At 45.8% G+C, this 22,476-nt stretch overlaps 1 protein-coding gene and 1 long non-coding RNA gene across 2 annotated transcripts in view; one reads left to right on the top strand and one right to left on the bottom strand.

The window, feature by feature from the left end:
• The window catches only part of USP6NL (USP6 N-terminal like), a 751,219-nt gene that overhangs the window by 334,608 nt on the left and 394,135 nt on the right, over window positions 1–22,476 (bottom strand). The window lies entirely within an intron of this gene.
• On the top strand, window positions 15–22,050 carry LOC138288051 (uncharacterized). Its single transcript, XR_011202318.1, has 2 exons — window positions 15–1,413; window positions 19,163–22,050. It is a non-coding gene; the product is annotated as an uncharacterized lncRNA (long non-coding RNA).

The raw sequence follows: 22,476 nt of genomic DNA, 5'->3' as shown, positions 1-22,476 counted from the left end.
AAATATATATTCACATGTATGAACCTATAGATATTATACGTTAGTTCCAACTCTCTTTACCCTTATCTGAATCCCAGTAAGACTTCCCTACTGACCTCTCTGACACCTATGCCAGTTGTACAAACAAACCTCTCCAAGCCACGTTGTTAAGTTTAGCTCGGTCTCACACTTTAAGTTCAGCCAGCAACCCAGCCCCCATTTCTTTAGGGACCACCTGTTGTCTGTTCACGTGCTCATGCTCACACTGCATTCTGTATATTTTTACACTATGGACTTCTAGTTTTGTATGTGTAGCATTTCTTTTGTATGTGCGTGCCCATGTTTGGACTGTGTCCCCTTTTTGGGTTGTGCAGTGACAGCACTTATTAACATATATAAATGCCTGACTTATATGCTTCAGGGCAGAAGATGCCAGCTTGTAAGACGTTACACTGGGATGTGCGTCTGCCTTCTGCCTTGGCCTGCCAATAAACCTTGGTACCTCATGAAAGCATTTCATCTGTTCCGGAGCCTTGCCTGGTGTTTGTGTTTTCTTTGCGTCACTCTGAGGAGGGCTGAAAAATAGTTTCCTAACAAATGGCGTCAGAAGTGGGACGTGTGAAATGCCACCACGGGTAAGTTAATTGAATGCCTGTTGTTGTGGCCTTTCAACGCTTAGCTAAGAGTTAAACTGGGGATTGATATAAATAAAAATATAGCTGGCTATTTAATAGGTGACTGAGGAGTAACTAAGTTACCCGTATCATTACATTAAATGATAGTGGCAAATTCGTGCGGCGAATTGTAATTCCACGCAGGAGAACCTGGCCAGACTGAAGATAATTTCTTTCTTAAATAGGTGACTGAGGAGTAACAAAGTTATCCGTATCATTGCGTTAAATGATAGTGGCAAATTCGTACGGCGAATTGTAATTCCACGCAGGAGATCCTGAACAGAAAGAAGAGAATTTTGTTTTCGTTTAACGGGAATCCCAGAGAGAAAATAAATTAATTAATTATTTGAAACCCTCCTGGAGTGTAGCTTGGGAAGCATTTGATCGGCTGGCGCCGGAACACAGGAAATGATTTTTAAATGCGCGCAAACAAATAGTCTGTCATTGATCAATGGCTGTATTTGAATTATGTGTTGATTAAGTGTAAATGCGTCACTATGTTTCATTGCAATGATTTTGAATTATTTGTAAAGTAGTGCAGCACTGCAATAGACAAGAAAAACTGTTTTATGTTGTGCCTCTAAATTGTCAACAGCTCTTGGTTTCTCTATCCCTCTCTATCCACCACGCATAACATTTTTCTCCCCTGTTTAACAATTTTTTTTGCAGGATACAACCATTTTGTTTATTTTTTCAGATTATAAAATTGTGAGGGAAGAGCACAATGGGCAGCGGCAAGTCTAAAGGAAATGTAATGGTGGTAAGCCCTAGAATGCTGAAAAAGACTAAAAAGTTGTTTAAACAGTTGACAGGAGAGAAAGGTTTCAAATTACCTCCAGATAGCCCTGCAGCCCAGGTTCTAGAAGATACAAATTGTCTGGAATATGTGACACCTTTGTGCGCGCTAGTTTGGACTAGGAAAGGGAATAACGGGAAGTGGGCTAGATTTGGTTCTCTTGAGGTAGAGGATATTGAACTATTGACAGAAACCATAGAATTACGGGGTGACCCATCATGGGATTCAAACTACATAAGCGATTGCTTGCAGCAGTGGCTTTCCATTGCTAAGAAGAAAGCTCTCCTTTCAAAAAGAAAAGACCAGGAAATAGTCTCCACAGAGTCCAGAGACTGTTCTACAGTGGCAATGGTGAACAGGGAATGCGAAAAACATAATAAAAAGGAGCTAGAACTAGCAAAGGATTGGCCCACAACATATAGCCAATGTTTTTTGGAATTAAGTAACTATGTGCAAACAGAGCAGCATTTTTTGTCACTATGTAACCACTGTGGTTTGACAACAGCTGAAGTAGACAGAGTTAAAACAATACCAAATGCCACTACTTCGAGAAGGGCTGCTGCTCTGCTGTGTATTTGGACTCACCGTCAGGTGTATATTGATATAAATAAATTGAAGAAACTATTTATCACCTCCAAGCCTCATGGCCTTTATGTAAAATTGGGGGAAGGAGGGAACAATGAGCAAATATCTAGTAGTACATTAACTGAGGAAGAGATACCGTTATTAACAGAGGAAGAAAGGAAAAGACAGAGATTGGATGTGAATAGTGAGTTCAATTCATGGAACACAGGTACAAATAACAATGAGAGCAGCCCCCTAAGATTGGATCAAAGCATCCATTCTGCAGGGCCAGTTCCACCTCCTCCAATAACTTCAATTTACCCATCACTTTCAGGCCCCTATGTACATTGTGAAAGAAATAACACACACAGGCAGGTTCTAGGTCCAAAACAAGGCATGCCCTGTGTGCCTTATTTCCATATTTCCCTGGAGGGTGATTTAACTAGGGTATCTGACATGCCAACTAGAGCCAGAGAAGGTGGTGCCACAACACCAGTCCTGAATAGACACCTGTCCTTTGGGGGGGACATACCGCTTGCTTTTGAAACCCCTGTACCAACTTCCACTTTTGGTCTAAGGGAGGATTTAGGGATGAGTGCACAAGGAAAAAACAATGAGGAGGAACACAGGCAGTTAGCTCACCTAAGGCGGGAGACAGACAGGTTCCAGGAAGAAGTGAACACAGAAAGGGAGAAAATACAACGCTCCATTCATAATCTCCAGGATAAGCTAGATAGCAGAGAACGGCTGATACTTACACAGTCTTGCACACGGGCGCTAAAAGGAAAGGGTGAGAACTCCTATACTGATGATGTACTATTAAACGCTAAAATGACTGCACCAAAAATAGTGTTAGGAGGGACAGCAATGTTAAAACCATGGACCCCCTTGGAAGCAGCTCAAATGGCTAAGGATGCCCCAGACCCATTCACAGCCAGTGTGAAATATTATGAATGGCTCCATAAAATATGCATTGCTTATACCCCCCTTCCCAGAGACGTAGAAATGTTACTAAAACTAGGATATGGTAGCAGATGGTCTTTAGTAAAGAGTGCGTTCCAAATTCCACAGGAGAGGGACTGGACAATACTGACTAATAATATGGATGTCACAGAAAATAGATTGATTAATTGGTTAGAGTCTGTCAGGGACACAATAAATGGCTTAGCAGTAAAACATGGTGATTTTTCTCAAGTAACAGCCACGTTGCAGAAATCAGGGGAATCAGTGGCTGATTACATCCTAAGGTTCAATGAAGCATGGGATAATAGTGCAGATGTACCACGCACGACAGAGGCATATAAAGTATTGGCAACTCAGACCCTTATGAATGGATTATTAGCATCTGTGGCCCATAGTTGTAAACTACGCCACCCTGACTGGTCTGCTAAAGGATATCAAGAGTTGTGCACACTTCTGGCAACTATGGAAAGGGATGGTATTTTTAAAGTAAAGAAGGACTCAGCTAAAACTGACAAAGGGATGATGTTGCAACAAGTACAGCAAGAGGAGGAGCCAGAGGGAATGTACTATCAAGGGGCGCATAAAAGACAGGATGAAGGACAAGGATACCAGAGAAGAGACATAGCTAGGGATCAGTGCTATGTTTGCCTGAGGTATGGGCAATGGGGCCGAAACTGTAAAAATTATAGAGGTAGAAGAGACAGAAATGACAGAAATGACCGGTATGAGAGAAAAGACAGAAACAACAGGTATGACAGGTTTGACAGGGACAAGGTCCAGCCATCAGCACCACCCATGCCTAGAGACATCAACCAAACACAGCACTCCCTGAGGAATCCCTTTCAGGAGCGACATGGATCAGCATAGGACCACGTGGAGAGAGAGATGACCCAAACAACAGAAAACCGTCGAACACAGTGCTTTATGATGAAGGTATCTGACACGCCTGAGGAGAATCACATGTTCCCAATTAAGGTAGGAGGTAAGGAAATTGATTTCCTAATAGACAGTGGTGCAACTATCTCTGCAGTAAGAACCAAATTGGGTCCCAGTAGTGGTAAAACAGTAACTACTGTAGCTGTAAATGGAATGCTGATGCATGAAGAGTTATCAGAACCCCTTCCAGTTTCTGTTGAGGATTTCACAACTACCCATCAGTTTCTCCTGTCACCAGATGCACCCATCAATTTGCTGGGAAAAGACCTCATCTGTAAATTGCATGCAACATTATATTTTTCACAAAATGGGATTTACTTACAAGTGCCTGAGGACAGATTAGAATTGGCTAATAGAGCACTTACTGCTTGCAAATTGAGTGCAGACTCTATGCTATGTCCAAACCCAGTTTTGTCTCTCTCTCCAACACGATACCAATGGACCCTGTTACAGGGAGATTTCTACAATGACATGTTTCAAGAATTGTTTAAATACAGCACTGACATTGAGATTGACTTGATGACCAAGTTAGTACAGTTGGCATTAGTACCTGGGCCAAGACACTGTACTGCAGCATTTTTTACAGGCCCAGTGCCTGAATGGTACGCCTACATGGCAGACAAATATTTGTACTGGACAACGGAGTTGCATGAAGACACATTGTATGTAGGGAAAGAGGGTTGTGCTGTCAGCATTAAGCTAGGATCACAGGAAGAGAGGTTATTTCAAGTACCAGCTTCAGAACCACATGTGTCCATAGCTGTAGCACCAGGATTTTACCCTAAAGATTTGGGCCCCATGGTCCAACGTCTCCGGGTCTTACCAAGAACTAAGGACTTTACATTTCCTTTGGGAGTTGTGTCTGTGTTGGGAGATGGAGAAGAATGGTGTTGGACGTTGTGTATGCTCAGAAATGACAGGACTGCAGTTTTTGACAAGATTGAAGGAAATATGGCTTTACAGCTGACAAAAAACAAGCTCCTAGAACAAGTGAACTCAGAGGTTTGGGCAAAACACAAAAATGAGGCAGGATTGTTAAAAACATGCCCTCCCCATAAAGTGAAGCTTAAGGAAAATGCAGAACTACCTTATGTGCGTCAGTACAGACTGTCACCTCAGGCAGAGGAGGGAATAAAACCTGTGATTGAGTCCCTTTTACAACAGGGTATCATTAAAAAGACCACTAGCCCCTGTAACAGTCCAATAATTCCGTTGCCCAAGGGCAACACTGGGCAGTATAGATTCATACAGGATTTACGCCAGATAAACAACATTGTGGTTCCCTTAGCACCTGTTGTGCCTGACACCAATACTATATTATCTTCTATACCTGCTGAAGCAGAGTTCTTCTCAGTTATAGATCTCTCAAGTGCGTTTTTTAGTATTAGAGTCCATCCAGAGAGTGAGTACCTCTTTGCCTTCACAATAAAAGATACCCAGTACACTTTCACAAGACTGGCCCAAGGATTCACAGAGAGTCCCACGGTGTATGCACAGGCAGTAAAGAGAGACCTGGACAGCCTACACCTAGAAGGCAACAGTGACATCTTGCAGTACGCTGATGATCTGCTTGTGGCATCCCCATCACTAGAGGCTTGTGAAAAAGACACTGTAGCTCTGCTGAACCACCTCCAGAAGAGAGGACACAAAGCCTCATTGTCAAAATTTCAGTGCTGCCAAAAAGAGGTGACTTACCTTGGTTATGTGGTATCCAAAGGTACGCGCTGCATATCACCTAACAGAATAAAAATGATTCAAAGCATGCAGGCACCGTCCACCAAGAAAGGAATGATGTCCTTCCTGGGGATAATGAACTACTGCCGCCAGTGGATCCCTGAGTACAGATCCTATGATGCATTCTTGAGGAAATGCACACTACAGGATGCACCCAACAACATTGTATGGACTAATGAACTTGCAGAATGTTTCAAGAAACTGAAAGGGACATTGTGTACTGTGCCAGCATTGGGGCTCCCTGATTACAAACTACCCTTCCATCTCTATGTGTCAGAGCAAGACGGCATTGCAAATGGTGAACTGACACAGCAGCATGGCTCTGGAAAAAGACCTGTGGCGTATTACTCTGTGACTTTGCCTTTGGCAGTGACTGGGCATCCAGCCTGTTTGAGAGCAGTGGCGGCAGCCGCTGTGATGGTAGAGAGGTCGGCTCCCATTGTGATGGACTACCCTTGTATTGTTTGTGTGCCACATTCGGTACAGTTGTTGTTGTCATCAGCAGCAACACAGCATTTTTCGGCAGCCAGGCGCACGGGTTATGAGGTCACGTTGTTGTCTAACACTAATATTACCATTAAAAAATGCCCCCCCCTGTTAATTTGGCAACATTATTACCTGCCATAGGTGATTCTGATGAGACCCCCGACCATGATTGTGTTGAGGTTGTAGAAACATGCACCACACCCAGACCAGATTTACAACAGACACCTCTAGAAAAGGCAGACTATGAGTGGTACACTGATGGTTCCTCCAGTAGACTAACAGACACCGATTACAGAGCAGGGTATGCGATAACAACAGTAGACACCATAATTGAAAGTGCAGCTCTGCCCCCTGGCACATCTGCCCAGCAAGCTGAGCTGTATGCTGTAACAAGAGCATGCATCCTAGCCGATGGGAAAAGTGTTAACATTTATACTGACTCACGTTATGCCTTTGGAGTTGTCCACGATTTTGGCCAGCTGTGGCAGTATCGTGGTTTCATAACAGCAGCAGGGCGCCCCATCCAAAATGGCCTTTTAGTAAATGTAGGAGGCTGGACTGGCTTGTAGTGAGTACCAAGGGGTACTTGCACCTTGCACCAGGCCCAGTTATCCCTTATTAGTGTATAGGGTGTCTAGCAGCTTAGGCTGATAGATAATGGTAGCTTAGCAGAGCAGCTTAGGCTGAACTAGGAGACGTGTGAAGCTACTACAGTACCACTTAGTGTCATATGCACAATGTCATAAGAAAACACAATACACAGTTATACTAAAAATAAAGGTACTTTATTTTTATGACAATATGCCAAAGTATCTTAGAGTGTACCCTCAGTGAGAGGATAGGAAATATACACAAGATATATATACACAATAGCAAAAATATGCAGTATAGTCTTAGAAAACAGTGCAAACAATGTATAGTTACAATAGGATGCAATGGGGAAACATAGGGATAGGGGCAACACAAACCATATACTCCAAAAGTGGAATGCGAACCACGAATGGACCCCAAACCTATGTGACCTTGTAGAGGGTCGCTGGGACTATTAGAAAATAGTGAGAGTTAGAAAAATAACCCTCCCCAAGACCCTGAAAAGTGAGTGCAAAGTGCACTAAAGTTCCCCTAAGGACAAAAGAGTCGTGTTAGAGGAATAATGCAGGAAAGACACAAACCAGCAATGCAACAACTGTGGATTTCCAATCTAGGGTACCTGTGGAACAAGGGGACCAAGTCCAAAAGTCACAAGCAAGTCGGAGATGGGCAGATGCCCAGGAAATGCCAGCTGCGGGTGCAAAGAAGCTTCGACTGGACAGAAGAAGCTGAGGTTTCTGCAGGAACGAAAAGGGCTAGAGACTTCCCCTTTGGTGGACGGATCCCTCTCGCCTTGGAGAGTCGTGCAGAAGTGTTTTCCCGCCGGAAGGACGCCAACAAGCCTTGCTACACGCAAATCATGCGTTTGGCGTTTTTGGACGCTGCTGGGGCCCAGGAGGGACCAGGAGGTCGCAAATTGGACCTGCAGAGAGAGGGGACGTCGAGCAAGACAAAGAGCCCTCACTGAAGCAGGTAGCACCCGGAGAAGTGCCAGAAACAGGCACTACGAGGATGCGTGAAACGGTGCTCGCTGAAGTTGCACAAAGGAGCCCCACGTCGCCGGAGACCAACTTAGAAAGTCGTGCAATGCAGGTTAGAGTGCCGTGGACCCAGGCTTGGCTGTGCACGAAGGATTTCCGCCGGAAGTGCACAGGGGCCGGAGTAACTGCAAAGTCGCGGTTCCCAGCAATGCAGCCCAGCGAGGTGAGGCAAGGACTTACCTCCACCAAACTTGGGCTGAAGAGTCACTGGACTGTGGGGGTCACTTGGACAGCGTCGCTGGATTCGAGGGACCTCGCTCGTCGTGCTGAGAGGAGACCCAAGGGACCGGTAATGCAGCTTTTTGGTGCCTGCGATTGCAGGGGGAAGATTCCGTCGACCCACGGGAGATTTCTTCGGAGCTTCTGGTGCAGAGAGGAGGCAGGCTACCCCCACAGCATGCACAAGCAGGAAAACAGTCGAGAAGGCGGCAGGATCAGCGTTACAGAGTTGCAGTAGTCGTCTTTGCTACTATGTTGCAGGTTTGCAGGCTTCCAGCGCGGTCAGCAGTCGTTTCCTTATCAGAAGGTGAAGAGGGAGATGCAGAGGAACTCGGATGAGCTCTTGCATTCGTTATCTAAAGTTTCCCCAGAGACAGAGACCCTAAATAGCCAGAAAAGAGGGTTTGGCTACCTAGGAGAGAGGATAGGCTACTAACACCTGAAGGAGCCTATCAGCAGGAGTCTCTGACGTCACCTGGTGGCACTGGCCACTCAGAGCAGTCCAGTGTGCCAGCAGCACCTCTGTTTCCAAGATGGCAGAGGTCTGGAGCACACTGGAGGAGCTCTGGACACCTCCCAGGGGAGGTGCAGGTCAGGGGAGTGGTCACTCCCCTTTCCTTTGTCCAGTTTCGCGCCAGAGCAGGGGCTAAGGGGTCCCTGAACCGGTGTAGACTGGCTTATGCAGAATTGGGCACATCTGTGCCCAACAAAGCATTTCCAGAGGCTGGGGGAGGCTACTCCTCCCCTGCCTTCACACCATTTTCCAAAGGGAGAGGGTGTCACACCCTCTCTCAGAGGAAGTTCTTTGTTCTGCCATCCTGGGCCAGGCCTGGCTGGACCCCAGGAGGGCAGCTGCCTGTCTGAGGGGTTGGCAGCAGCTGCAGTGAAACCCCAGGAAGGGCAGTTTGGCAGTACCAGGGTCTGTGCTACAGACCACTGGGATCATGGGATTGTGCCAACTATGCCAGGATGGTATAGAGGGGGCAATTCCATGATCATAGACATGTTACATGGCCATATTCGGAGTTACCATGGTGAAGCTACATATAGGTGGTGACCTATATGTAGTGCACGCGTGTAATGGTGTCCCCGCACTCACAAAGTTCAGGGAATTGGCTCTGAACAATGTGGGGGCACCTTGGCTAGTGCCAGGGTGCCCTCACACTAAGTAACTTTGCACCCAACCTTTACCAGGTAAAGGTTAGACATATAGGTGACTTATAAGTTACTTAAGTGCAGTGTAAAATGGCTGTGAAATAACGTGGACGTTATTTCACTCAGGCTGCAGTGGCAGGCCTGTGTAAGAATTGTCAGAGCTCCTTATGGGTGGCAAAAGAAATGCTGCAGCCCATAGGGATCTCCTGGAACCCCAATACCCTGGGTACCTCAGTACCATATACTAGGGAATTATAAGGGTGTTCCAGTAAGCCAATGTAAATTGGTAAAAATGGTCACTAGCCTGTCAGTGACAATTTGGAAAGAAATGAGAGAGCATAACCACTGAGGTTCTGATTAGCAGAGCCTCAGTGAGACAGTTAGTCACTACACAGGTAACACATTCAGGCACACTTATGAGCACTGGGGCCCTGGGTTACCAGGGTCCCAGTGACACATACAACTAAAACAACATATATACAGTGAAAAATGGGGGTAACATGCCAGGCAAGATGGTACTTTCCTACACAACCCCCCCCCCCCAAACGAAGGACAATAAGACTAGCCATGACCTGATGAGTCTTCATTGTCTAAATGGAAATATCTGGAGAGTCCATCTGCATTGGAGTGGCTACTCCCAGGTCTATGTTCCACTGTATAGTCCATTCCCTGTAGGGATATGGACCACCTCAACAATTTAGGATTTTCACCTTTCATTTGTTTTAGCCAAAGTAGAGGTTTGTGGTCTGTCTGAACAATGAAGTGAGTGCCAAACAGGTATGGCCTCAACTTCTTCAGAGCCCAGACCACAGCAAAGGCCTCCCTCTCAATGGCAGACCAGCGCTTTTCTCTAGGGGTCAACCTTCTACTAATAAAAGCAACAGGTTGATCCTGGCCCTCAGAATTAAGTTGTGATAGGACTGCCCCTACTCCTAATTCAGATGCATCAGTTTGGACATAGAATTTTTTAGAGTAACAAGGGCTTTTCAGGACAGGTGCAGAGCACATGGCCTGCTTCAGCTCCTCAAAAGCTTTCTGACAGTTTGCTGTCCATAATACCTTTTTAGGCATTTTCTTGGATGTGAGGTCATTAAGAGGGGCTGCAATGGAGCCATAGTTCTTAATGAACCTCCCGTAATACCCAGTGAGGCCTAGGAAGGCTCTCACCTGAGTCTGAGTGGTAGGGGGAACCCAATCAATAATAGTTTGGATTTTCCCCTGAAGTGGTGCAATCTGTTCCCCACCAACAAGGTGTCCCAGATAAACCACCTTACCCTGCCCTATCTGGCACTTTGAAGCCTTGATAGTGAGGCCTGCCTTTTGCAGGGCCTCCAAAACTTTCCATAGGTGGACCAGGTGATCATCCCAGCTGGAGCTAAAGACAGCTATATCGTCCAAATATGCTGCACTGAAAGCTTCCAGCCCTTGCAGGACTGTGTTCACCAACCTCTGAAAAGTGGCAGGTACATTTTTCAAACCAAAAGGCATTACAGTAAACTGGTAATGTCCTCCAATGGTAGAAAATGCAGTCTTAGGTTTAGCATCTTCTGACAATTTGATCTGCCAATACCCTGCAGTCAAATCAAAAGTGCTTAGATACTTGGCAGATGCCAGTGTATCTATGAGCTCATCTGCCCTGGGTATAGGGTGAGCATCAGTTTTGGTTACCAAGTTGAGACCTCTATAGTCTACACAAAACCTCATTTCCTTCTTTCCATCTTTAGAATTGGGTTTTGGTACCAGTACCACAGGAGAAGCCCATGGACTGTCAGAGTGCTCAACCACTCCTAGTTCCAACATTTTCTGAACTTCTTGCTTTATGCAGTCCCTGACATGGTCAGGCTGCCTATAGATCTTACTTTTGACAGGTAAACTGTCTCCAGTATCTATAGTGTGCTCACACCAAGAAGTGGTGCCTGGCACAGTAGAGAAGAGTTCTGAAAATTGTCCTAGGAGATTTATGCAATTATCTTTCTGCTCAGCAGTAAGTCAATCAGCCAAAACTACACCTTCCACAAGAGCATCTTGTTCTGTGGAAGAGAAGAGATCAGGTAGAGGATCACGGTCTTCTTCCTGTCCCTCATCTGTTGCCATGAGCAGGGTGAGATCAGCCCTGTCATAGTAGGGTTTCAGGCGGTTGACATGGAGCACCCTAAGGGGACTCCTGGCAGTGCCTAAGTCAACCAAGTAGGTGACTTCACCCTTCTTTTCAACAATTGTGTGGGGACCACTCCATTTATCTTGGAGTGCTCTTGGGGCCACAGGCTCTAAGACCCACACTTTCTGCCCTGGTTGGTACTGAACCAAAACAGCCTTCTGATCATGCCATTGCTTCTGGAGCTCTTGGCTGGCCTGAAGGTTTTTACTGGCCTTTTTCATGTACTCAGCCATCCTTGATCTGAGGCCAAGTACATAGTCCACAATATCCTGCTTAGGAGCTTTTAAAGGTTGTTCCCAACCCTCCTTTACAAGTGTGAGTGGACCCCTAACAGGGTGTCCAAAAAGAAGTTCAAAGGGGCTGAAGCCCACTCCTTTCTGGGGTACCTCCCTGTAGGCAAAAAGGAGGCATGGTAGAAGGATATCCCATCTCCTGCGGAGTTTTTCAGGGAGACCCATAATCATGCCTTTGAGAGTTTTATTAAATCTCTCCACCAGTCCATTTGTTTGTGGATGATAGGGTGTTGTGAACTTGTACGTTACGCCACACTCCTTCCACATGGCCTTTAAGTATGCAGACATGAAATTGCTTCCCCTGTCTGATACCACTTCCTTTGGGAAGCCCACTCTGGAAAATATTCCCAGGAGGGCCTTTGCCACTGCAGGAGCTGTAGTGGTCCTTAAAGGAATAGCTTCAGGATATCTTGTGGCATGGTCCACTACCACCAAGATAAACCTATTGCCTGAAGCAGTAGGAGGGTCAAGGGGGCCAACTATGTCAACACCTACCCTCTCAAAGGGAACCCCAACCACAGGCAGTGGGATAAGGGGTGCCTTTGGAGTGCCACCTGTCTTGCCACTGGCTTGACAGGTTTCACAGGACTTGCAAAATTCTTTTGTGTCCTCAGACATCCTAGGCCAATGAAACAGGGGAACAAGTCTGTCCCAAGTTTTCATTTGTCCTAGATGCCCAGCTAAGGGAATGTCATGTGCCAGTGTTAGGAGGAACTTTCTGTACTCCTGAGGAATCACTAGTCTCCTGGCAGCTCCAGGTTTAGGATCCCTATGCTCAGTGTACAAGAGGTTGTCCTCCCAGTAAACTCTGTGAGAGTCACAGACATCCCCATTAGCCTGTTTGACAGCTTGCTGTCTGAGACCCTCTAATGTGGGACAGGTTTGCTGTGCCACACTCAGCTCCTCTCTGGCAGGCCCCCCTTCACCCAAAAGCTCAGCAGTGTCTGCTTCCAGCTCCTCTGGTGTAGGTTCTGCACAGGGAGGGAATTCTTCTTCCTCAGAAGTAGAATCCACTGTAGAGGGAGGGATAGTAGGAAGTGGTTTGCTTCTACTAGCCCTAGCTTTAGGGAGCACTTGGTCCATTGTTCCAGGATCCAAGCTTCCCTGTCCTTTTTGCTTTTTGGCCTGAGCCCTTGTCAAAGCAAAAATATGCCCTGGAATGCCCAGCATTGCTGCATGGGCCTCCAACTCCACATCTGACCAAGCTGATGTCTCCAAATCATTCCCTAATAGACAGTCTACAGGTAAATCTGAAGCTACCACAACTTTCTTTGGGCCAGTTACCCCCCCCCCAGTTGAGATTTACAACAGCCATGGGGTGGCTTTGTGTTATGTTGTGAGCATCGGTTACTTGGTACTGGTGTCCAAGTATGTGTTGTTCAGGGTGCACCAGTTTCTCAATCACCATTGTGACACTGGCACCTGTGTCCCTGTAGGCCTGGACCTCAACACCGTTTATTAGGGTTAGTTGCTTGTACTTCTCCAAGTTATGGGGGCAAGCAACCAAAGTGGCTAAATCAATAGCCCCTTCAGAGACTAAAGTAGCCTCTGTGGTCTCCCTAATCAGACCAACCCCAACTAAATTACCAAAAGTGAGCCCAGCTACTCCCTTGGATTGGCTATTAGTAGGTTTGCTCCCACCACCACTGCTATTAGTAGGGACACTAGGTGTAGCAGTAGGGGTTGTAGTGGTAGGAGCTGTGGTGCCTTTCTTTGGACAACTGGGATCTGTTGTCCAATGGCCTTTTATTTTACATAAATAGCACCATGGTTTCTTTTCCTTGTTCTGATTAAAGGAGGATTTGGACCCACCACACCCACCAGAGTGTTTTTGTGGGCCTGATGAAGACTCATTTTTAGATTTGTCCCCACCATTGTCAGAAGACTTACCATCCTTCTTTTTGTTGCCATCTTTGTCACCCCCTGTATGAACTTTTCTGTTCACTCTTGTTCTGACCCATTTGTCTGCCTTCTTTCCCAATTCTTGGGGAGAGGTCAGATCAGAGTCCACCAAGTACTGGTGCAACAAATCAGACACACAATTATTAAGAATATGCTCTCTCAGGATTAAGTTATACAGGCTGTCATAATCAGTAACTTTACTGCCATGTAACCACCCCTCCAAGGCCTTCACTGAATGGTCAATAAAATCAACCCAGTCTTGTGAAGACTCCTTTTTGGTCTCTCTGAACTTTATCCTGTACTGTTCAGTGGTTAAGCCATAACCATCCAGGAGTGCATTCTTAAGAACTTGGAAATTATTAGCATCATTTTCTTTTACAGTAAGGAGCCTATCCCTACCTTTTCCACTGAATGATAGCCATAGGATAGCAGCCCACTGCCTTTGAGGGACATCCTGTACAACACAGGCCCTCTCAAGTGCAGCAAACCACTTGTTAATGTCATCCCCCTCCTTATAAGGGGGAACTATCTTGTGCAGATTCCTGGAATCATGCTCTTTTGCAGCATGACTATGGGGAATACTGCTGCTGCCACCATGGGTATCTAAACCCAACTTCTGTCTTTCCTTCTCTAATTCAAAAGACTGTCTATCCAAATCCAGCTGTTGCTTTTTAAGCTTCAGTCTGGTTTGTTCATCCCTCAACTTATTGAGCTCCCTCTCTAACATTCTGTCATCAGGGTTGGTGGGAGGGACATTTCTAGAAACAGAGCTATGATGGGAATGAACAGAAGGAGACCTGTCCCTTACAGAAGCCAACTTAACAGCTTGGTTTACAGAAACATTACTACCAGTATGGTGAGAATAAATGCTTTTGCTATGATGTGAGACAACACTATTTCTATGGTGTGGCTCATCATCATTACCATCTATGCTAGATTGTCTAGTAATGGGCAGGCTATGAAGTTTCTTTCCTGAATCTTTTCCTGGGGGAGTCCCTGAATCAGATTGGGAACTATTAGGTACTTTTTCAACAGATGGGGCACCTATGGCCTTATCCTGTTCTCTAAGCATGTTAATTAACAGTTCCAAGGCAGGATTCTTCCCTACACTCAAACCTCTCTCTATACAGAGACTCCTTGCTCTTTTCCAGCTAAGGTTGTCATATGCAAGTTTGGACAGATCAACACTTTGGCCTGTGCCAGACATTTTTTAGAGAGAGTTAAAGTGATAGAGAAAGAGACAAAAGTTTTCAGAACTTTTTGGAAAGACAGAAAAAAAACTTTTTAAACTTTTTGAAAGTTTAGAAGTACTTTTCAGCACTTAGAAAAGAGTGAAAAGAGGAAATGCAAAACTTTTTGGCTATGTGTATATACACTGACCTTGTTTTGTATATTTTTCTCTTATGAAAAGTACAATGACAAGAGTGGTAAGCAGTCTCAAGCACTTATCCCACCACTGCACAACCAATGTAGGAGGCTGGACTGGCTTGTAGTGAGTACCAAGGGGTACTTGCACCTTGCACCAGGCCCAGTTATCCCTTATTAGTGTATAGGGTGTCTAGCAGCTTAGGCTGATAGATAATGGTAGCTTAGCAGAGCAGCTTAGGCTGAACTAGGAGACGTGTGAAGCTACTACAGTACCACTTAGTGTCATATGCACAATGTCATAAGAAAACACAATACACAGTTATACTAAAAATAAAGGTACTTTATTTTTATGACAATATGCCAAAGTATCTTAGAGTGTACCCTCAGTGAGAGGATAGGAAATATACACAAGATATATATACACAATAGCAAAAATATGCAGTATAGTCTTAGAAAACAGTGCAAACAATGTATAGTTACAATAGGATGCAATGGGGAAACATAGGGATAGGGGCAACACAAACCATATACTCCAAAAGTGGAATGCGAACCACGAATGGACACCAAACCTATGTGACCTTGTAGAGGGTCGCTGGGACTATTAGAAAATAGTGAGAGTTAGAAAAATAACCCTCCCCAAGACCCTGAAAAGTGAGTGCAAAGTGCACTAAAGTTCCCCTAAGGACAAAAGAGTCGTGTTAGAGGAATAATGCAGGAAAGACACAAACCAGCAAGGCAACAACTGTGGATTTCCAATCTAGGGTACCTGTGGAACAAGGGGACCAAGTCCAAAAGTCACAAGCAAGTCGGAGATGGGCAGATGCCCAGGAAATGCCAGCTGCGGGTGCAAAGAAGCTTCGACTGGACAGAAGAAGCTGAGGTTTCTGCAGGAACGAAAAGGGCTAGAGACTTCCCCTTTGGTGGACGGATCCCTCTCGCCTTGGAGAGTCGTGCAGAAGTGTTTTCCCGCCGGAAGGACGCCAACAAGCCTTGCTACACGCAAATCGTGCGTTTGGCGTTTTTGGACGCTGCTGGGGCCCAGGAGGGACCAGGAGGTCGCAAATTGGACCTGCAGAGAGAGGGGACGTCGAGCAAGACAAAGAGCCCTCACTGAAGCAGGTAGCACCCGGAGAAGTGCCAGAAACAGGCACTACGAGGATGCGTGAAACGGTGCTCGCCGAAGTTGCACAAAGGAGTCCCACGTCGCCGGAGACCAACTTAGAAAGTCGTGCAATGCAGGTTAGAGTGCCGTGGACCCAGGCTTGGCTGTGCACGAAGGATTTCCGCCGGAAGTGCACAGGGGCCGGAGTAACTGCAAAGTCGCGGTTCCCAGCAATGCAGCCCAGCGAGGTGAGGCAAGGACTTACCTCCACCAAACTTGGGCTGAAGAGTGACTGTGGGGGTCACTTGGACAGCGTCGCTGGATTCGAGGGACCTCGCTCGTCGTGCTGAGAGGAGACCCAAGGGACCGGTAATGCAGCTTTTTGGTGCCTGCGGTTGCAGGGGGAAGATTCCGTCGACCCACGGGAGATTTCTTCGGAGCTTCTGGTGCAGAGAGGAGGCAGGCTACCCCCACAGCATGCACAAGCAGGAAAACAGTCGAGAAGGCGGCAGGATCAGCGTTACAGAGTTGCAGTAGTCGTCTTTGCTACTATGTTGCAAGGTTTGCAGGCTTCCAGCGCGGTCAGCAGTCGTTTCCTTATCAGAAGGTGAAGAGGGAGATGCAGAGGAACTCGGATGAGCTCTTGCATTCGTTATCTAAAGTTTCCCCAGAGACAGAGACCCTAAATAGCCAGAAAAGAGGGTTTGGCTACCTAGGAGAGAGGATAGGCTACTAACACCTGAAGGAGCCTATCAGCAGGAGTCTCTGACGTCACCTGGTGGCACTGGCCACTCAGAGCAGTCCAGTGTGCCAGCAGCACCTCTGTTTCCAAGATGGCAGAGGTCTGGAGCACACTGGAGGAGCTCTGGACACCTCCCAGGGGAGGTGCAGGTCAGGGGAGTGGTCACTCCCCTTTCCTTTGTCCAGTTTCGCGCCAGAGCAGGGGCTAAGGGGTCCCTGAACCGGTGTAGACTGGCTTATGCAGAATTGGGCACATCTGTGCCCAACAAAGCATTTCCAGAGGCTGGGGGAGGCTACTCCTCCCCTGCCTTCACACCATTTTCCAAAGGGAGAGGGTGTCACACCCTCTCTCAGAGGAAGTTCTTTGTTCTGCCATCCTGGGCCAGGCCTGGCTGGACCCCAGGAGGGCAGCTGCCTGTCTGAGGGGTTGGCAGCAGCAGCAGCTGCAGTGAAACCCCAGGAAGGGCAGTTTGGCAGTACCAGGGTCTGTGCTACAGACCACTGGGATCATGGGATTGTGCCAACTATGCCAGGATGGTATAGAGGGGAAAATTCCATGATCATAGACATGTTACATGGCCATATTCGGAGTTACCATGGTGAAGCTACATATAGGTGGTGACCTATATGTAGTGCACGCGTGTAATGGTGTCCCCGCACTCACAAAGTTCAGGGAATTGGCTCTGAACAATGTGGGGGCACCTTGGCTAGTGCCAGGGTGCCCTCACACTAAGTAACTTTGCACCCAACCTTTACCAGGTAAAGGTTAGACATATAGGTGACTTATAAGTTACTTAAGTGCAGTGTAAAATGGCTGTGAAATAACGTGGACGTTATTTCACTCAGGCTGCAGTGGCAGGCCTGTGTAAGAATTGTCAGAGCTCCCTATGGGTGGCAAAAGAAATGCTGCAGCCCATAGGGATCTCCTGGAACCCCAATACCCTGGGTACCTCAGTACCATATACTAGGGAATTATAAGGGTGTTCCAGTAAGCCAATGTAAATTGGTAAAAATGGTCACTAGCCTGTCAGTGACAATTTGGAAAGAAATGAGAGAGCATAACCACTGAGGTTCTGATTAGCAGAGCCTCAGTGAGACAGTTAGTCACTACACAGGTAACACATTCAGGCACACTTATGAGCACTGGGGCCCTGGGTTACCAGGGTCCCAGTGACACATACAACTAAAACAACATATATACAGTGAAAAATGGGGGTAACATGCCAGGCAAGATGGTACTTTCCTACAGTAAAGAACTTGTTAAAAGCAATACTACTACCCAACAGCATAGCAGTCATAAAATGCGAGGCACATACAGGGGCTAACACCAAGATAGCCAGAGGAAACGCCACGGCTGACACAGCAGCAAGAGAAAGCATGTTACAGCCAATACAAATGGTGCCCCTAATGGCAAAAAGCATTCCTAAAATTCAGCTTATTCAGAGACAGTTGTTACTAGCTGATGTAAAGGAAGCACAATGGTCTGCAGCACTAGCTGAGGAAAGAGTGTGGACTGATGCTGGGTGTTTGCAAAATGATGAGGGATTGTGGGTCCACCAGGATGGGAGACCTGTGGCTCCAAGTAGTATGTTCCTTCCCCTTGCAAGGCTTGCTCATGGACCCACTCACATGGCACAAGGGGGGATGAATGAGCTAATTAGACAGGAATGGTTTGCACCAGGGATAACAGCATTCACTGCACAATTCTGCTCCCAATGTCTTGTCTGTGCCCTGCATACTAAAGGCCGGTCCCCTGCTACACATGATCACTTACCAGTACCACAGGGGCCATTTACCAATGTCCAAATAGACTTTGCCTATATGCCCCCAGTGAATGGATTGAAATATTTGCTGGTGTGTGTGGATCAATTTTCAAAATGGGTGGAGGCGTTTCCCACAAAGAAGAATGATGCGGCAACTGTGGTGCGATGCTTGATGAAAGATATCATACTCCGATTTGGGGTCCCCCAAGGCATTAATAGCGACAGAGGGGGTGAATTTGTGGCTGCAGTGGTGCAAAAGATGTGTGAATGTTTGGGAATAGAGTGGAAACTGCATACCCCTTACCACCCCCAAAGTTCAGGACAGGTGGAGAGGATGAACTCCACTATAAAAAATAGATTAGCAAAAACAACTGATGCAACAGGCCTGAAATGGCCTTTAGTGCTGCATGCCATAAGGGCAACTCCATCTAGGACAACCCTTTTGTCCCCCCATGAGGTCCCATGAGGCCCATGAGGCCTATGTCTGTGGGGTTGAGGTTGCCTCTCCCAGCATCTCAAGCAGCACTGCTGTGGACAGATGAAAACATTTCTGACTATGCTATAAAATTGTCATCAGTCTTGAGGCATCACCATCTCCAGGTGAAGGAAGCCTTGACCCATCCGTCCTCAGAGCCCACACATCCTTTTAAAGCTGGAGACATAGTCATGGTGAGAAAAATAAAAGATGTTTCTCTTAGTTCTAGGTGGACTGGACCACACCTTGTGCTACTGGTAACGCGGATGGCGGTGAAGGTACAGGGACGTCCTGAGTGGATTCACAGCACTAGGTGCAGATTCGCACCATCAACAACAAAGACCGACGTGCCTACAACGGATGAGCACATGCAACCCGTGGAGCAGCACAGCATACCAGAAAAAGGGGAGACAGACCAGACCATTCCCAAGAGCCACGCTGAGGGTCCGTCATCAAGTGTCAGGTGACACCAACTGAAGCAGTTGAGTGAAGCACACAACGTAGTCTCGAAGAAAGGTGATAGTCACACCTGCAGAAAAATAGACTGAAGAGGACACTGCAGGGCAGGTCCGTGAAACCGCCCTTGAACAAGACTACTGCAGACTAGTAGCGGAAGACGAGGACAGAACACTGCGTGCCATTGCCTTACTGAACAGACTTCATATCTATTTCTATAACTTTTGAAAAAAAAAAAAAAATGCATTGCATAGTACAAATAATATTTTTTAGTACCTTAATTTTGTATGTACTAACAGTATTTAGACAAACAGCTGACCATCCCCTCATTGCGGTACATGAGAAAGTAGCCCAAGTCTTAGGTCTTGAAAACTGCTGGATGTGAAGAGAATTATCCAGAAACCCCAATGACCCCATTGGCTTACATGGGACACCTGTGCCTATACAGAGTTATGCACAAGGAAAAGGATGCCTTATACCAAATGTAACTTGGGACTGTGGAGAAGGAAGGATTGGATGGTACCCACGTTGTACCATACTGCCCAATATTCAAGCTGAATACCCAGTGTCACCTATGAGAGAGAAAAATGCAGAGGACAGTGCTTTTCCTGTATGTATAAAGCATCAAGTTTCAGGATGTAACCCAGATTCCCGATACTTAGGATACCTCGCAAGTAGCAAGTGTCCTAACATATTAGAATTTGATGATACCACGGGTAATTGGAATTTAAAGGACAGACAGTTAATAAGTAGGATCTGGACAACTAAGAGGCAAGGAAAGAAAGTTACGTACACTTTACATTACTGGAACATCACTATTCTTGGAGAAACACTGTTGATAACACCTGATGGTCTTCTATATGATCCACTAATTGAACAAGAAAATTATGATACTAGGGCATCAAGTGTGATTTCTAAAATATTAGAATATCCTTTATGGTCAGCTCGCTGCTCTTACATGGCGTCGTGGGCAAATGTTACTTTTATAAACTCTGCATGGATTGATTATAAATGGTGTGACCAATTTCAGAACTCTTTCCCTGAGGGGGTAGGCCTTCCTCTCAGTAAATATCACACATTGGACACACAGTTACAGGGCAGTATGTATTTCATTTGTGGAACTAAGGCTTACAAGGTGCTTCTGCGGCATTGGGAAGGCATGTGTGCTATTTCTCATCTAACACCAAACATTTCAGTTGTACCGCATATTGCAGCGCATGAGCCATTAAACCTGGGGAGTTTTGCTCATAGGTATCAAAGTGATATACATACACCTATTCTGGAGGCTAGACAAGGTCTATTTTTTGAGCTAATGCGTATATTGATCCCTGGATATGACGTATATGATTTGGAATTGGCCCTTGTTAACATGTCTGCTGAGCTAGCCATAGCATTCAATGCAACAAGAGATGCACTTCAAGAGTTGCAGGTGGAAATTAATTCAGTGGCTGCCATGACTATCCAACATAGAATTGCCCTTGACCTCCTGACACTACAACAAGGAGGACTGTGCGTTTTGTTGAATTCCTCTTGCTGTTATTTTTTAAATAAAAGTGGAAACATAGCAAGGGATGTCACCCAAATTAAAAAAGCAGTTAGAATATTTCATGGAGCAGAGAAAATGTCTGATTCTGATGATTGGTCCTGGCTTTGGTCATGGTTACCAACAGGATGGCTGAAGAGCTTAGTTCTAGCGCTATTCGGTATCTTTATAACAATAGTGGTACTTTTGTGTTGCCTCCAGTGCTGTTGCTCCATGCTCCAGCAGTTCTGTAGTAAGAACATCTATTCATTTTCTGCTGTTAAAGTCCTACATCCTACAGAGCAGGAGATAGCCCTCAGATATCTTACAATACAACAAGATGTAGAGGAAGCACACAAAGAAATGTTTGATTTAATGGCTATAGACCCATGAAACATGAATGTTTAGATTAAATACTAGCATATCATTTAGTCTATGTTTAAATAATGAATACCTCATGGATGTATATCTAGATGACAATAGTTGTGTTTCATCTGAACAAAATGTGTAATGCCATCCAAAGACATGTATTTTTGATACGTTAACACTATATTTCTGCACTGTATATATATATTTTTGCAATCAAGTATGATATTACTATCAAAAAGGAGATATTGTTGGGAAAAATATATATTCACATGTATGTACCTATAGATATTATACGTTAGTTCCAACTCTCTTTACCCTTATCTGAATCCCAGTAAGACTTCCCTACTGACCTCTCTGACACCTATGCCAGTTGTACAAACAAACCTCTCCAAGCCACGTTGTTAAGTTTAGCTCGGTCTCACACTTTAAGTTAAGCCAGCAACCCAGCCCCCATTTCTTTAGGGACCACCTGTTGTCTGTTCACGTGCTCATGCTCACACTGCATTCTGTATATTTTTACACTATGGACTTCTAGTTTTGTATGTGTAGCATTTCTTTTGTATGTGCGTGCCCATGTTTGGACTGTGTCCCCTTTTGGGGTTGTGCAGTGACAGCACTTATTAACATATATAAATGCCTGACTTATATGCTTCAGGGCAGAAGATGCCAGCTTGTAAGACGTTACACTGGGATGTGCGTCTGCCTTCTGCCTTGGCCTGCCAATAAACCTTGGTACCTCATGAAAGCATTTCATCTGTTCCGGAGCCTTGCCTGGTGTTTGTGTTTTCTTTGCGTCACTCTGAGGAGGGTTGAAAAATAGTTTCTCTACAGTTATAGCATGGCACACAATGGAGGACGAGATAGCTCACCCAGAGAGTGACAGTGTAGTATCTACATTTCTGTGGCTGGGAGGTGGAGAGCCAGACACTAAAGTGAGAAGAATGGAGACAGGGCTGCCTTTATAAAATTCATGAAAACTGTTTGCAAGAGGCTGTTAATTAGCTGTTCCTGGGCACTGCAATTTGGTATATGGTAGGAATGAAAAGGAGGGACAGCAAATTTGTTCAAGGTTAGGAAGTTTCTTGGCCACACCTGCCATTTTGTCGGTCTCTCATTACTCCTTCATGAAGGCTGATGGCAGCTGGGTGCAGGAAACTCGCACAGCATTGTGGGTGCTTTTGCTTGAAGCC

The sequence above is a fragment of the Pleurodeles waltl genome, chromosome 4_1 (assembly GCF_031143425.1).
Source record: "Pleurodeles waltl isolate 20211129_DDA chromosome 4_1, aPleWal1.hap1.20221129, whole genome shotgun sequence".
Taxonomy (NCBI): Eukaryota; Metazoa; Chordata; class Amphibia; order Caudata; family Salamandridae; genus Pleurodeles; species Pleurodeles waltl.
The sequence above is the reverse complement of the archived record's forward strand: the minus strand, read 5'-3'. Positions and strand labels throughout refer to the sequence as shown.